This window comes from Dasypus novemcinctus, chromosome 2 (genome assembly GCF_030445035.2).
Source record: "Dasypus novemcinctus isolate mDasNov1 chromosome 2, mDasNov1.1.hap2, whole genome shotgun sequence".
Classification (NCBI taxonomy): Eukaryota; Metazoa; Chordata; class Mammalia; order Cingulata; family Dasypodidae; genus Dasypus; species Dasypus novemcinctus.
Genome location: NC_080674.1, coordinates 60,637,342 through 60,651,563, shown reverse-complemented (window position 1 = coordinate 60,651,563; position 14,222 = coordinate 60,637,342). Strand labels below are relative to the sequence as shown.

At 35.8% G+C, this 14,222-nt stretch overlaps 1 protein-coding gene across 2 annotated transcripts in view; it reads left to right on the top strand.

The window, feature by feature from the left end:
* Window positions 1-14,222, top strand: part of PDE4D (phosphodiesterase 4D) — a 1,544,760-nt gene that overhangs the window by 411,328 nt on the left and 1,119,210 nt on the right. The window lies entirely within an intron of this gene.

Sequence of the window (14,222 nt, the reverse complement as noted above, 5' to 3'; positions counted from 1 at the left end):
GCACTGAGACAAGAACCAGATATAAAAGGCATTCAAATTGGAAGGGAAGAAGTCAAAATTTCATTATTTGCAGATGACATGATCCTATATATAGAAAACCCTGAGAGATCTACAACAAAGCTCCTAGAACTCATAAATGAGTTTAGCAAAGTCACAGGTTATAAGATCAATGCGCAAAAATCAGTAGCATTTCTATATACCAATAATGAGCAAGATCAGGAGGAAATCAAGAAACAAATACCATTCACAATAGTAAACAAAAAAATCAAATACTTAGGAATAAATTTAACTAAAGAGGTAAAAAACTTATACATCGAGAACTATACAAGATTGTTCAAGGAAATCAAAGAAGACCTAAATAAATGGAAGAATATTCCCTGTTCATGGATAGGAAGACTGAATATTATTAAGATGTCTATCCTACCAAAACTGATCTACACATTCAATGCAATCCCAATAAAAATCAACACAGCCTTCTTTAAGGAACTAGAAAAACTAACTATGAAATTTATTTGGAATAAAAAGAGGCCCCAAATAGCCAAAGACATATTGAAAAAGAAAAACGAAATAGGAGGAATCACACTTCCTGACTTCAAAACATACTACAAAGTTACAGTAGTGAAAACAGCATGGTACTGGCATAAGGAGAGACACACAGACCAATGGAATCGAATTGAAAGTTCAGATATAGAACCTCATGTATATAGCCATATAATATTCGATAAAGCCACCAAACCCTCTCAACTGGGAGAGAATGGCCTATTCAACAAATGGTGCCTGGAGAACTGGATAGCCATATGTAGAAGAATGAAAGAGGATTACCATCTCACACCTTATACAAAGATCAACTCAAGATGGATCAAAGACCTAAATATAAGAGCCAAGACCATAAAGACCTTAGAAAGCAGTGTAGGGAAACATCTACAGGACCTTGTAATAGGAAATGGCTTCATGAATATCACACCAAAAGCACGAGCAGCAAAAGAACAAATAGATAAATGGGACTACCTCAAAATTAAAGCCTTCTGCACCTCAAAGGAGTTTGTCAAGAAAGTAAAAAGGGAACCCACACAATGGGAGAAAATATTTGGCAACCATATATCTGATAAGAGACTTATAACTTGCATATATAAAGAACTCATACATCTCGAAAACAAAAAGATAAACAACCCATTTAAAAAATGGGAAAAAGATTTAAACAGACACTTCTCCAAAGAAGAAATACAAATGGCTAAAAAGCACATGAAAAAATGCTCCAAATCCCTAGCTATCAGGGAAATGCAAATCAAAACTACAATGAGATACCATCTTACTCCCATAAGATTGGCAGCCATGAAAAAAACAGTAGAATACAAATGCTGGAGAGGATGTGAAGAAAGGGGAACACTCATCCATTGCTGGTGGGAATGCAGAAGGATCCAACCATTCTGGAGGACAGTTTGGCAGTTTCTCAAAAAATTATCCATAGATTTGCCATATGACCCAGCAATACCACTGCTGGGTATATACCCATCAGATCTGAAAACAAGGACACAAACCGATATATGTACACCAATGTTCATAGCAGCATTGTTCACCATCGCCAAAAGTTGGAATCAATCCAAAAGTCCATCAACAGATGAGTGGATCAATAAAATGTGGTATATACACACAATGGAATACTACTCAGCTGTAAGAACCAATACACTACAATCGCACGTGATAACATGGATGAACCTTGAGAATCTTATGTTAAGTGAAGCAACCCAGGCATTGAAGGACAAATACTATATGACCTCAATGATATGAAATAAGTTAACTGCCTCAGAGAGCTAGAGTCTGGAAAAGTGGCTTACTGGAAATCGGGGGGTGGAGGAAGGATGTGAGTTAATGTCTGTAGGGATGGAATCTGTGATGAGCTGGGGGTAAGTATGAGCACAAAGAAGGGACAAAATGGGGGCAAGGGGTTACCTTCGGGTGGGGTTTTCTGGGTTTGAGGGGGGCTGGGGATGGGAAGAGCGGTAATATGGTCCAAGAAATAGGTGGGAGGGAGGGACAACATACAAACATGGGAGAGTGCCAGAAGTTCGTTGAGAACTAAATGTTGATAAAACGTATCAAAGTATAAATAGGAGGGTCACCTGGTTAGGACGCTCAGGGGGTATGGTCTGATGCGGGACGGACTCCGGAGGGAATAGCTGAAGGCTCATTTTGCCAAGGTGGGTTCTACCATTGGGTGGGGTGGACCCATATCCTGGGGAAGACTAATGCCGTCGAATAGAGAGAACTGTATCTCTCGTGAGAAAGGACGGCTCCCAGGGCATTAGATTGGCAGGCGTTGTGGGCCCTAAGGGGAGGGGAAAATGGACATGCAATGGATAGAACAAAGGTAAATAAGGGGGCAAAAGAGGAGTTATGTGAGAGTACACGAGGATGAATATAAAACAGATAATATTACACCAAAAACATATAGGGGACGACAGACTAATAATGAAAACCATAAGACAAAACATAGGATAACTAAAAAATTTAGAAAACTGTACAACCTAAAGTATGGACCGCATAGTAAGCACAAATGTTACCTTGTTTGAAAACTATAGTTTCGGAATCTGTACATCAGTTTCAGGAAATATGATATGAATAAGTTAAAAGATTATTGCTGAGGAAGGGAAAAGGTTTTATGGTGGATCTGGGGAAATACTGTATATTGTATATATGAATTTTGGTGATCTAAGACTCTTCTGAAGCTGACATTATGTTGGGATTCACTTTACGGGAAGTTTTGGATCACAGAGTGGTTCAACAATGGCAGCGGAGGAATACTGATATGGGATGTTATTGACAGGATATATATGGTTGACAGGGAGTTATACAGGGCATTTGCCCAGGGTATATGGTAATGTCTATATATACTCATAGTGGAAACAATTAAAAACAACAGCTGGGGGGGTACTGGGCTCCTGGCCGGGGGGTCACTGTTGTGGGCCCTGGGATAGCAGCGGCAATCCTCCAGGTGCAACGGCAAGAACCAGGAAGGAAGGAGGGCCCAACAGTGGGCTCTTGATACTAATGGCTACACTTTTGAGCCTATGCACCTGCAATAAGAACAAGGCCTAGAGTAGCATTGTGCCTGGGGGTTTCCTCCTGACAGCCTTCATGTTACTCAAATGTGGCCACTCTCACAGCCAAACTCAGCGTGTAGATGTGATGCATTCCCCCCAGCGTGGGACACGACACCCGGGGATGAGCCTCCCTGGCACCGAGGGATCACTACCACATACCAGCTGAAGAAGCAACCAGAAAATGACCTTGAATTAAAGATTCAATGCGGAACAGCAGAATATACCTGTCTACATATAATAACATGACTTTGGGAAGTGGTTTGACCTAATGTAAGGGGGAAATGGAAAGGAGAAATGAGATTATAAGGCTGTGAGTCTCTAAAAAAGAGTCTGGAGGTTGTCAGAAGGAATACCCCTATGTACAACTGAACAGAGTCTAAGAGACAGATAAGGTAGATACAACCCCAGGTATTGGTTCTTTTGAGGGATAAAGAGACCCACGGGTTCTATGGTCATGGCAGAAGGGGTTCACTGCCATGACAGATGGCCCTTCTTTGGAGCTGGTGTTTCTGCGTGATGGAAATGGACTCAGAGGGGATCTCTTTTCACAAGACTTGCATGCTACTTTATTGGAATTGTAGTTGGTGCTGAGTTTAAGATATATGTAGGGGATTTGAATCTCTGGACTGATAATATGACACCCAGGCCCAGAGCCTCAACAGACTTCAGCTCCTACACTTTGACTTATTGGACTTACTCCACTCAGCTAACATGGAGTTGAAGAAGGTCAACCACCACAACATGGAGCCTAGAGTGTCTACAACTAGAAGCAGGAAGAGTGCATCCAGTACCCATGTGGAATCTAAGCCCTCACTTGACATAGGTGTGCAATGGACACAACCAATCCAATGTCCACAGAGGAAATGTGAAATGGGTGTGGGAACGGTAGCCATGGGGGCTGCTGGGTGTGGGGAACGGGAGGAAGAGATGGGATGTGGAGGCGTTTTCGGGACGTGGAGTTGTCCTGGATAGTGCTTCACGGACAATTACGGGACACTGTAGATCCCCCCAGGGCCCACTGGATGGAACGTGAGAGAGTCTGGGCTATGATGTGGACCATTGACTATGGGGTGCAGTGATGCTCAGAGATGAACTTACCAGGTGCAATGGATGTATCACAATGATGGGAGAGAGTGTTGCTGTGGGGGGAGTGGGGGGCGGAGGCGGTGGGGTTGAATGGGACCTCATATATATTTTTTAATGTAATTAAAAAATAATAATAATAAATATTTTAAAAAAAAAAAAAAAGAAAAAAAAAAAAAAAAAAGAATGGAGGTAAAAAGATAGAGAGGTGAAAACTTGACACTTTTTCTTAAGACTGTGCCTTACTTTAAGTGCTTGGAATAACAGGTCCTAATGGTTGATATGTATAGCTGATATTATTGATAAAGGTTTACAAGTAAATGTTTGAAACTTTTTATACACTAATTTGAAACTAATCTATGAAAAGTCCCTCTTCAAATGATGTTGACCTATATCTCATCTCCCTGGATCTGTTGTCCAGTCCTCATCCCTAAAAGTGGTTTGCAGGTAAATCAGGACATAATAGAAGTAGGAACCTTTATGAGCCTGCCCGCTGTAGATTTAGGATTATATCGAAAATAAGACAAAAGCTATGTTACTCTCCTCCCTTTCCTATCATGAAGACTATCAGAGTCCTTCTCTGCATTCTCAACTTAAACTTTGTACTGTGTAGACTATAGTCAGGTATTAAGAATTCTCCTTTGATTCATATTTTGTGGTGGGGGAAAATATCATCCTGAGAGTATGCTCTTGAGAAAGAAACATGTTCAGAGAGTCTCACAACAAAACCAAAGTAATCTCTTTGGCATATCTCTTTGCTATGAGTATAGGGTTAATTTTCCCTAAAGTATTGTTATTAAAATAATTGGATCAGGGATATCCTATTTTGACTAAGAAGAAAACAATAGAAGAATCCAGTCAAATTGTGATTGAAAGTTCGTATATTCCTCATGGGATCCAGTTGGATAAACAACATGATACAAATCAGAAGTGAGTCATACTATTTATCATGTTTTTTTCACAGATTTTTTAAACACAACCCAACAGAGTTCATAACATTACCGATTACTTATTCCATGGAAAAGATAAAAAATTTTAAAAGAGCAGTGAATATTATTGGTTATAGTGTCTGAAATTGAGCACACAAGAATTTATTTTTATCCGTAAATAATTAATGTTTCAGAATGGAAACAAACACACTATTTGAATTATTGTTTTTTCCCTAGCAACATTAATCAGTATTATTACAAAATAAATTCCCTTATACAGAATGAAGAAACAGAGTCTCAATGGAAAACACTGTTGGATCAGGGATTTCCCATAAATGAGATTTCCTTTAAACTCATATGATCAATGCAGAAAAGACTACAATGAGGTGAAAATGCTTTTTAATCAAGTAATTGAATTAAACAACCATTAGATATTAAATCATGAATTACCCTTAGAGTTTTGGTAAAGAAAAATTTTATGAAAGGATAAATCAATCTGGGTATGAAGCAATTATTTTTCATTCCCACATGTGGCAGTTTTAGATTATTTATGAATCCCAAAAAAGAAAAAGATTATGTTTGTAAACTAATCCGTTCCTCTGGGTGTGATACCCTTTGAATGCATTAGCTTCAGCTAATGTGTCTTGATTAAATTACCGGTTAAGAGTAAGGCTTTGATTCAATAACTTCAGTAGGGGCATGACTCAGATTGAGTCCCCGCCTCCCTGGTGGGCTGATATAAATGGACACTTAACTCAAGAAGACACACGGAAGAGGAGAAAACTTTGCCATTTTGGTCCTGTTATGCGATGGAAAGGAGAAGGTGCAAAGAGCTAAAGCCCTGGGAAGAGAGATGCACCATTTGCCTGATAGCTTGCAGCCCAAGAGAATAGAGCAGCTGAGCAGCTGAGAAGGCCCAAAAGACCGGGCAGAGATCGCCTGCCATCTTGCTTCAACACGTGGCAACTGGCTTTGGTGAGAAAGCAGCCTTCAGTTAGGTTCTTTAGGGCCTTGTAACTATAAACTTTTATCCCAAATAAATACCCTTTATAAAAGCCAACAGATTTGTGATACTTTACATCAGCACCCCTTTGACTGACTAATATACCATATCAATTGAGAAAAAAACTACACAACTGACAATTTTATTAATTTTAGATTAACTGTGTAATAAAATATTACCATTTTTATTTACCTTATCACAAGGTATATTCTTCCTTTTTAATATGTCTTTTTAAACTAGTGAAATTCCTGTGTAACCATAGATTACTTTAGAGATGTCAGTCTTGAAAAATGAATGATATTGGAAGGTATGATTGAAATCTATAAAATGAATATTGCAGTTCTGCTAATTAAGCAAATTGGGGGGTTATATCTGAAACATTTGTTCTGAGTAGAACATAGACATGGAACACATTCCTCTAGTGATGACTAATAAGTGCTTATCTTTAAAAATATACAATTTCCCAGGAATTATACCAAATACAGAAATTTCAAGGGAAGATATTAACAAATGCAGTCTAGTTTTGTTTTCTGGGTGTGTGCGCAAACTAATTTCCTGGGGATCATTGTGCTCAGTGTTTATAATACCATTAATATTATTTTTGACATTTAAAATATAACCAAAAGTATCCTAGTTAGATAGTTTTTATATCCTTCAAACAATAGCTTTGGCAGTTGTTTCCCTACTCTCTCCCTTTTCAGAAAATAAACCACATGTAAAGCATAGCTTTTAAATTTATTTTTAAATTCATATTTGATATTCATTTTAATGCTAGATATGAATGAATTGAACCTCTTCCTTGGAATCTTTTATAAACCAATTTTTCTTTTAATTCTTCTGAAGTGATAGAACAACTCTCTGAATCACTTTTCCCTCTAAAGACTAAGGCTGGCTCTTAAATAAAGCTTGTTAAGGTCTGTCTTGATTTTGTTTTAGGCTTATTTCTTTCCATGGAGCTGCTGCTTCCTTCGTATGAAATGAACTTTTGGAGGCCCTTCAGGTCAACATATGGGTCTAGACCTTTCTGAATTCCAGTGATGGGCACAGTTTGGCTCAAGTTGGGGCCTGGCTCCATGCTCTTTATTTCTGTTTAATAAATCCTATCACTCTACCTTATGCTAATAATATACGATAGGAATCCTGGCATGGGAGTCACTCACCCATCCTGAAATTGTTCATCCTGGATGTCTTCTTCCTTTATTTTTTTCTTTCTACATCTTCTCTTGTTGAAGCCCACTGAAAGTGGTAGCTATGAATGAGCACAGAAGTTCGATATTCCCTTGTCAGTTCCTGTTTATCTAAAGGCAAAGCGGAGCCAGTACTTATCAGTTGTTTTGAGTCTGAATCCTCAGCAGGAAACATAGCTCCAGGAACTCTGACTCAGGCTGATACAGCTCCTTCTCTCAGTAAGTCAGCAATACTGACCAAATCCTTTCTTTTGATAAGTGTTTTTCTACGAGTTGAAGTAGCCATAGTGGCTCCCTGTAGGAGCTTATTGATAGAGGGGACTCCTGGCACAGGGCTGTTCTGAGAACTTCCTATAATCAAAAACCCTTTTGCTTCCCGGTGGGTGATGTTTTTGGTTATTTGTTATGTCTTTATTCCTAAGATGGAGACTTCACAGAGAAAAGGAGCCAATGGCTTTGGCGCTGGAATTCAGCTGGCAGGCCCAGCTGGCTTTTTACAATGAATGTCCTTTCTGGTTGGCCATGGCCTTCAAAATCATTGACTTGTGCCTGAGCATATGGGTTGTTAAAATATGTTTAATATAACCTCGGTGGTTGCAGAGTTCTGTCCTTAGTCATCCTTGGAGCTGAAGGATGTTCTCTGCAGTGTTCTCTTTCAACATTCCAGGACCTCATCTCTGTCCTTTCTTTTTTGTTAGGTCAAGATCTATCTAGCCCTCCCTCAGAGTCTTTGAATGTGCTGACTATTGATAAACTGGTTCTGTTGCACAGCTATGTTAGTTCTGGGGTTTTAAGGTTCCTCTAGAAAGTGCCAGCCAGGCTAAAATTTAATCTTTTTATATTCATTCAAAGCACTTTCTGTAAATGTGTAAGTGCTATTATTCTGCACTGTTTACCTACTCTGACCCCAACCCCTTTTCCCTTCTCCCTCCAACCCTCTACTCCCCACTTTCATTGCCAGCACTGGGTGGGCTCTTTGAAGGATCATCCACACAAAGTGAATTCAAAAGCCCATGTGTATATTCTGACTTCCAGTGATTTTTTGCTGGAAATTTAAAATCCCTTTGGATTGGAGAACCTGGTCAGATGATTTATAGTGTATTGTGATTCTAGAGTTTAAAAGTATTTTAGTGCTCTGATACCCTATCTATACCAGGTTTCTAAGATGAATGGAAAGCATACCAAACTCAATTGAAATCCAATTTTCTTGGACTGATGTTTTAAAGAGTTATTTACTTTGATGATTTGGCAAGACCCAGACAGAAAACAGCTTTCAGTGTCTGTGGTAGCAGAAAAGAATACTAATAACTGTTAGTCATCCACAGTAAATTAAAATATAATAATAAAGGAAAATGAAAATACTGGATGTTTGGGTGTTGGCTGTATTATCATAAATTAATGCTCTGATTTTCTTTTCTCTGAAAAAGAGTGAGTGTGGCAGGAAGCATTTGTGATATTCCATTAGCAGTTTTAGAGACAATTACTCCACTAAATGATTCAGAATTCAGATTCTAGCTTCCATGATTCAACTCAAGCATGGGAAACATATTCTGAATCATAGTACACATGTAATTTCAGAAAATTCTTAGGTCTGAAAGATTTGTTAGCATCTAGCCCAAATACGCTTATTTTTAATTTGAAGATATGTTAATGATTGGCCCAAGTCTTCATATCTAGATATTTGCAGGAATGGAGCTGAAACTTAGGCCTCTAACATCTGATTCTGGACCACCTTCCTGCTGGAGTCTGTTCAAAATTCTTCTAAGACATTATTTTTGATTAGAGCATAATACCTTGCCCTCAGTCAGTAAATGAATTAATGAAAGATGTTGTAGTCTGAGATTCAGAATTAGCAGCAAGAGCATCTACATTATTGAAAATGTATTTTTCTTCTGTTTATTATTGGCTAAGTTCATTTGAAAATGGATGAAGGCTGAAGTGCAACCAGAGGTTGGGTTCAATTTACCAGGTTTTGAATTTTGTATCTGTATTCAGTCCATTTCTCTAGAAAGGCTGCTTTCTTCTTCTCTGCTCAGTATTTATACGTAGCTTATTCTATTTTACTGGAGATTGTTGACTCCATCAAATGAAGATTCCCTGACTTTGGTGTTCCTACTAGACCAACACAAATAGCCCAATTTATGTTACCTTATTCACAAATCCCCAGTTCAAGACTCCATTGCTTGAAATCTATTGCTGATGATCCTAATTTCCTAGGAACATGATCACTTGGGCAATGCGTATATTCAGTGTTTGTGCCAACCTTCAAATCACAGAAAGCTGTTAATTCCAAATCACCTTTCACAAAATACATTTCAGAGTCCTCTCACAGATTGGTGTGGATATTTTAGACAACCACAAGGTTAACATGCCCTGTGTTTCTGACGTCTCAATTTAGTACTTAGAAAAGCCTCAGGTCTCAATGTGCACGAGTGAACACATTTCCCAAGAGCTGACACGTGCTCATTTAGTCCCACTACAGGGGTCTAGACAAACCATTTAGCACGTTTGCCATGCAAAAGCTTTTCATTTTTATATAGTCCAATATATCTGTTTTATGTAGTGGTTTCTAGATTTTGAGCCATCATTATAAAAGCCTCCTCTTCTCCAAGGTTGTCTTCTAGTATGAAAATGGTTTTAGTTTTTACATTTGAATTGTTGATCCATTTAGGTTTCATCCAGGTTCATGGTAGGAGATAATTTCCAAGTTTGTAATTTTCTAGGTGGCTATCCAGGTCTCCTGCCTCCATTCAAAAGAAAGCTTGTCTTTACCCCGTGAATGTGAGATGTTTCCTTCATCATATATAACTTTTTGCAGTATGCACTTGTTCTATAGTTAGACTTTCTGTTGCCTTTCATTGGTCTCTCTCCTCATGCAGTCATATCACACTGCTTTTACTGTTGAAGATTTAAAATGTGTTTTAATATACTGTTAATTCTGGTTCCTTCATATTGCTTTTTTTTCCCACAGAGTTTTCTTGGATATTTTTCTTGATTATTTGTACATAAAAACATTTGAATTAACTTTTCTGGCTCCAGGAAAAAATTCTTTCTGTATGTTTATTGGATCAGATTAAAATCATTAATTAGTTAAGGGAGAATAGGCATCTTTATAATGCTCACTTTTTATCCAAGAGCATAACATATCTATCTCTTTGTTCCAGTCTAGTTTGTGTCCTTCATAGGTATTTTAAAAGTTTTCCTCATATAGATTTTGCTTACATCACATTACATTTAAACTAGCTCATTTATCTTTCCTGTTACTATTATAAATGGAATATTTTCTGTTGTTATAAATTGGATCTTTTATTCCATTATATTTTCTGACCATTTGTTTTTTTTAAATGAGGATACTATTGATTTTTATATATTAATTTTAAATCCTAGTGGTGATCCTCTCATTGTTTTTAATATTGTTTCAGTTGAGTCCCTTGATTATTTAGATGTCATTATATCATCTACAGATAGAAACAATTTTACTTATTCCATTAAAATTCCTATGATTTCTTTTTCTTGTTTAATTGTATTGGTTAATACTTCTAATACAATATTAAATAGTTGTGGTAAAAAATGGGCATCTTTAGCTTAACTCTGACTTATGGGAATGCCTCAAATGTTTCTCCATTAAGTAAGATACTAAATAAATATAAATATCAATTGATTTATTTTGAATGAGGAATAGTATTAGATTTTGCTGAATGAGTTCCAAAATCTACAAAAATAATCATAGGATTTTCTCCTAATATATATAAATATCAATAAGATTAATAGACTTCCTAATATTATACTATCCTACCACTACTGGAATTAAACTCATTTAGTTACAAACAGGTTTTTATTACTCTTTTAACATGTTGCTGAATTTTCATTGATAATATTTTATTTAGAAGTTTTACATGGATTTGCATAACATAAATTATAGGGTTTGTTTTTTTCCTTTTGCAATCTTTATGAAGTTTTGGGATTATGGTTAAATTTACTTGATAAAATACTTTTGGCCTTTTACTTTTTCTATGCTATGGACCAGTTTAGAATACATTGGAGTTTTCTGCTTTTTAAATGTTTCATAGAATTCTGCTGAGAAATCATCAGTTGCTTTTTGGAGTATAGTATTTTTCCTACTTTCTCTAATTCTTGTATGGAAATTGATCTGTTTGAGTCAATTTTGGAAAATCATTTTTTCCTAAAAAATTGTCCATTATGTCTGTGTTTTAGATTTGCCTCCATAAAGGAATTTTTAAACATTTAATTTTTAAAATTTCCTCTGGTTAAGAGTTATTTCACTTATTTGAGTGATTTCCTTTCTCCATTTTTCTTGATTAGTTTGGAAGTTTATCCATGTTATGGGCTTTTTTTTAAACACGCAATTTTCATTGCGTCAGGCTGTTTTAACCTTTCTACCATTACTATTTGCTTAATGAATACGTTTATTATTTTATTCCTTCTATTTATTTGAATTTATTTTATTATTCTCTTTCTTACTTTTAACAAACATTTCATTGATTCACTTTTTTCTGTTTTTTTTTTTTAAATTAACGTAAGTACCTAAAGGTTATCCAGTTTCCTCTGAATATTGAATTAGCTCTATTCCATAGGTTATGATAAGCAGTATTTTCATTATGATTTTCTAAAATGTCTACAATTTCAGTTTTCCCCCCTTTTATCAAGAAATAATGATTTTTTAAAAATGTTGGGGTATAAAGGATGTGTTTTCTTATTGTTTCTAGTTTTTGTATTGCGAACAGATATTATTGTCATTATTTTACCTACTATTTTAGAATTTAAGATGTATTTGGAGTCTAATATAATATCAATTTTCATTAATATTCAAAGCATTTGACAAAAAAGGATTATTCTCTATTATTGAAGTATAAAATTTAATGTATTGATATCGTCCTTATTATTTATTTTCAGACTTTCTATCACATTACTAAATTTTGATGATTAAGAGACATGAATTAAAGTCTCAGATTAGTATGTTTACTGTTTTTACTCCTTGAAACTTCTATTATTTTTGATTTATGAAAATAGCTACTATGTATTTTGTATATAGATATTCATAAATGTTACCGCTTCATTGTGAATTGTAGCCTTTAGTATTATTACTTCCTTTTATTTTTGCTCGTACTTAATTTTCACCTTGTATTCTAAATTGTCATCTGATGGTAAGAACACAACTCCTATTGTATTGGTCAGCTAAAGGGGTGCTGATGCAAAGTACCAGAACTCTGTTGGCTTTTATAAAAGGTATTGTATTTGGGATAGAAGTTTACAGTCACAAGGTCATAAAGTGTAAGTTATGTCCCTCACCAAAGTCTGTTGTCACATGTTGGAGCAAGATGGCTGCCAGTCTCTGCAAGGGTTCAGCCTTCCTTTTCCTTTTACAGCTCTATGGTCCCAGCTTCTCCCGATCTCAGCTGTGGGCTGGCAAAACTCTCGTCTCTCTTCCTGGGGCTCAACTCTTTCTGGGCTCAGCTGCTTTGCTCTCTTCACAAGGCCATTTATTTATTTATTCTATCATATGGTTTATTTTATTTTATGTGTTGTTATACTTTTAATATATTGAAAAGTTTTGTGCGCAGGGTTCTTTTATATTTTATGTTTATATATCTCTATTCAGATAGAATCTATTCTTTCTAAAAGTAATGGGAAAATTAGTTTGTGATCTTTTCCTCATCCTTTTCTTCTTTTTTCTACCAAAAAAATAGTTAATAGTATCTTTCTTGATATTTGCTTTTTTACTTTTATATGCACTTCAGTTTTAAATAATATCTTTTGACTTCCAGGCATTATATATGAAGCAATCAGTAACCGCTCTACCCTCTTCCCCCCCTCTTCCTTCCATTTTTATTAGTTGTGTTATTTCAATAGTCTAGGAACATATTGTATTTATATATTATATTCCCACTCTTATTTCCAGCTTTATTTTGCAGTTAAATATAGTCAGTACACACCATTGATTTTCCCCAAAAAATGTTTCCCAATCTCCTCTACTTCTTTTCTCTGGAACACCTTATGAGAACAATAGTCCTTGAGTTTGCTCACATTCATGATTGTCTGTTTGTAACTTTTTATACTTAAAGAACTGCCTGATTCATACTTCTTCCTTGAGAACCTTTTAAGTGTAGCTCCATTGGTATCTGGTGTTGAATCTGTTCCATTACAAAGACTTATGCAAACCTAATTTTATTTTCCTTACTAATGACTAGTTTTTCCTGTAGGCACAAAGGATTCCTTCCTTATTTAAAATATTTAATCATGTTATTAGGATATTTTAGTGAAGATCATCTATAACAATTTCCTACATATATAATATGCCCTTTCAATTTGCAAATTTTCATTTTTGGAGAGTTTTCCTAAAGTGTAGCTAAGTGTTTTTTCATCACCTTTGTTTTCTTCTTCAGTGATTCTAATCGTGTGTCATATCTCCTTTGTCTGTTTTCTATATGTATCACTTCCCTTTCAACATTTAAAAGTTTTTTCTTTATTCTTATTTACTTTCTTTGCTTTTCTCATTTATTTCCCAGTGTGTCCAATGGGCCTTCCACCATGTCTATTTTTACCTTGCAGTCATTGTAACAGATCTTTAAAAGTTGGCTTTTCATTTTTTCTGTTTCTTTCCTGAATTCTCTTAGTTTCATTCTATGTATTCCTGTTCTCTGCTCATCACTTTCTCTCTTTTTATCTGGGAAATTCTTCACTGAATTCTGTATTTTCTGTATTTTCCCTTTATCGTGTTCTTTTAGGGTTGCAATTGTTTTTAAAATTGGTTTTAGAATATTGGGTATAATTTTCCTTTGCTATGTTGGAAAATTTGTTTTCTGTTGCGTTTTCTTCCTCTGCAGAGGTCTTTTGCTGGTCTTTTTCTTTATAAAATGATATCTTAGTATGGAGGTGGTAGTCTTATATTTAAAAACAA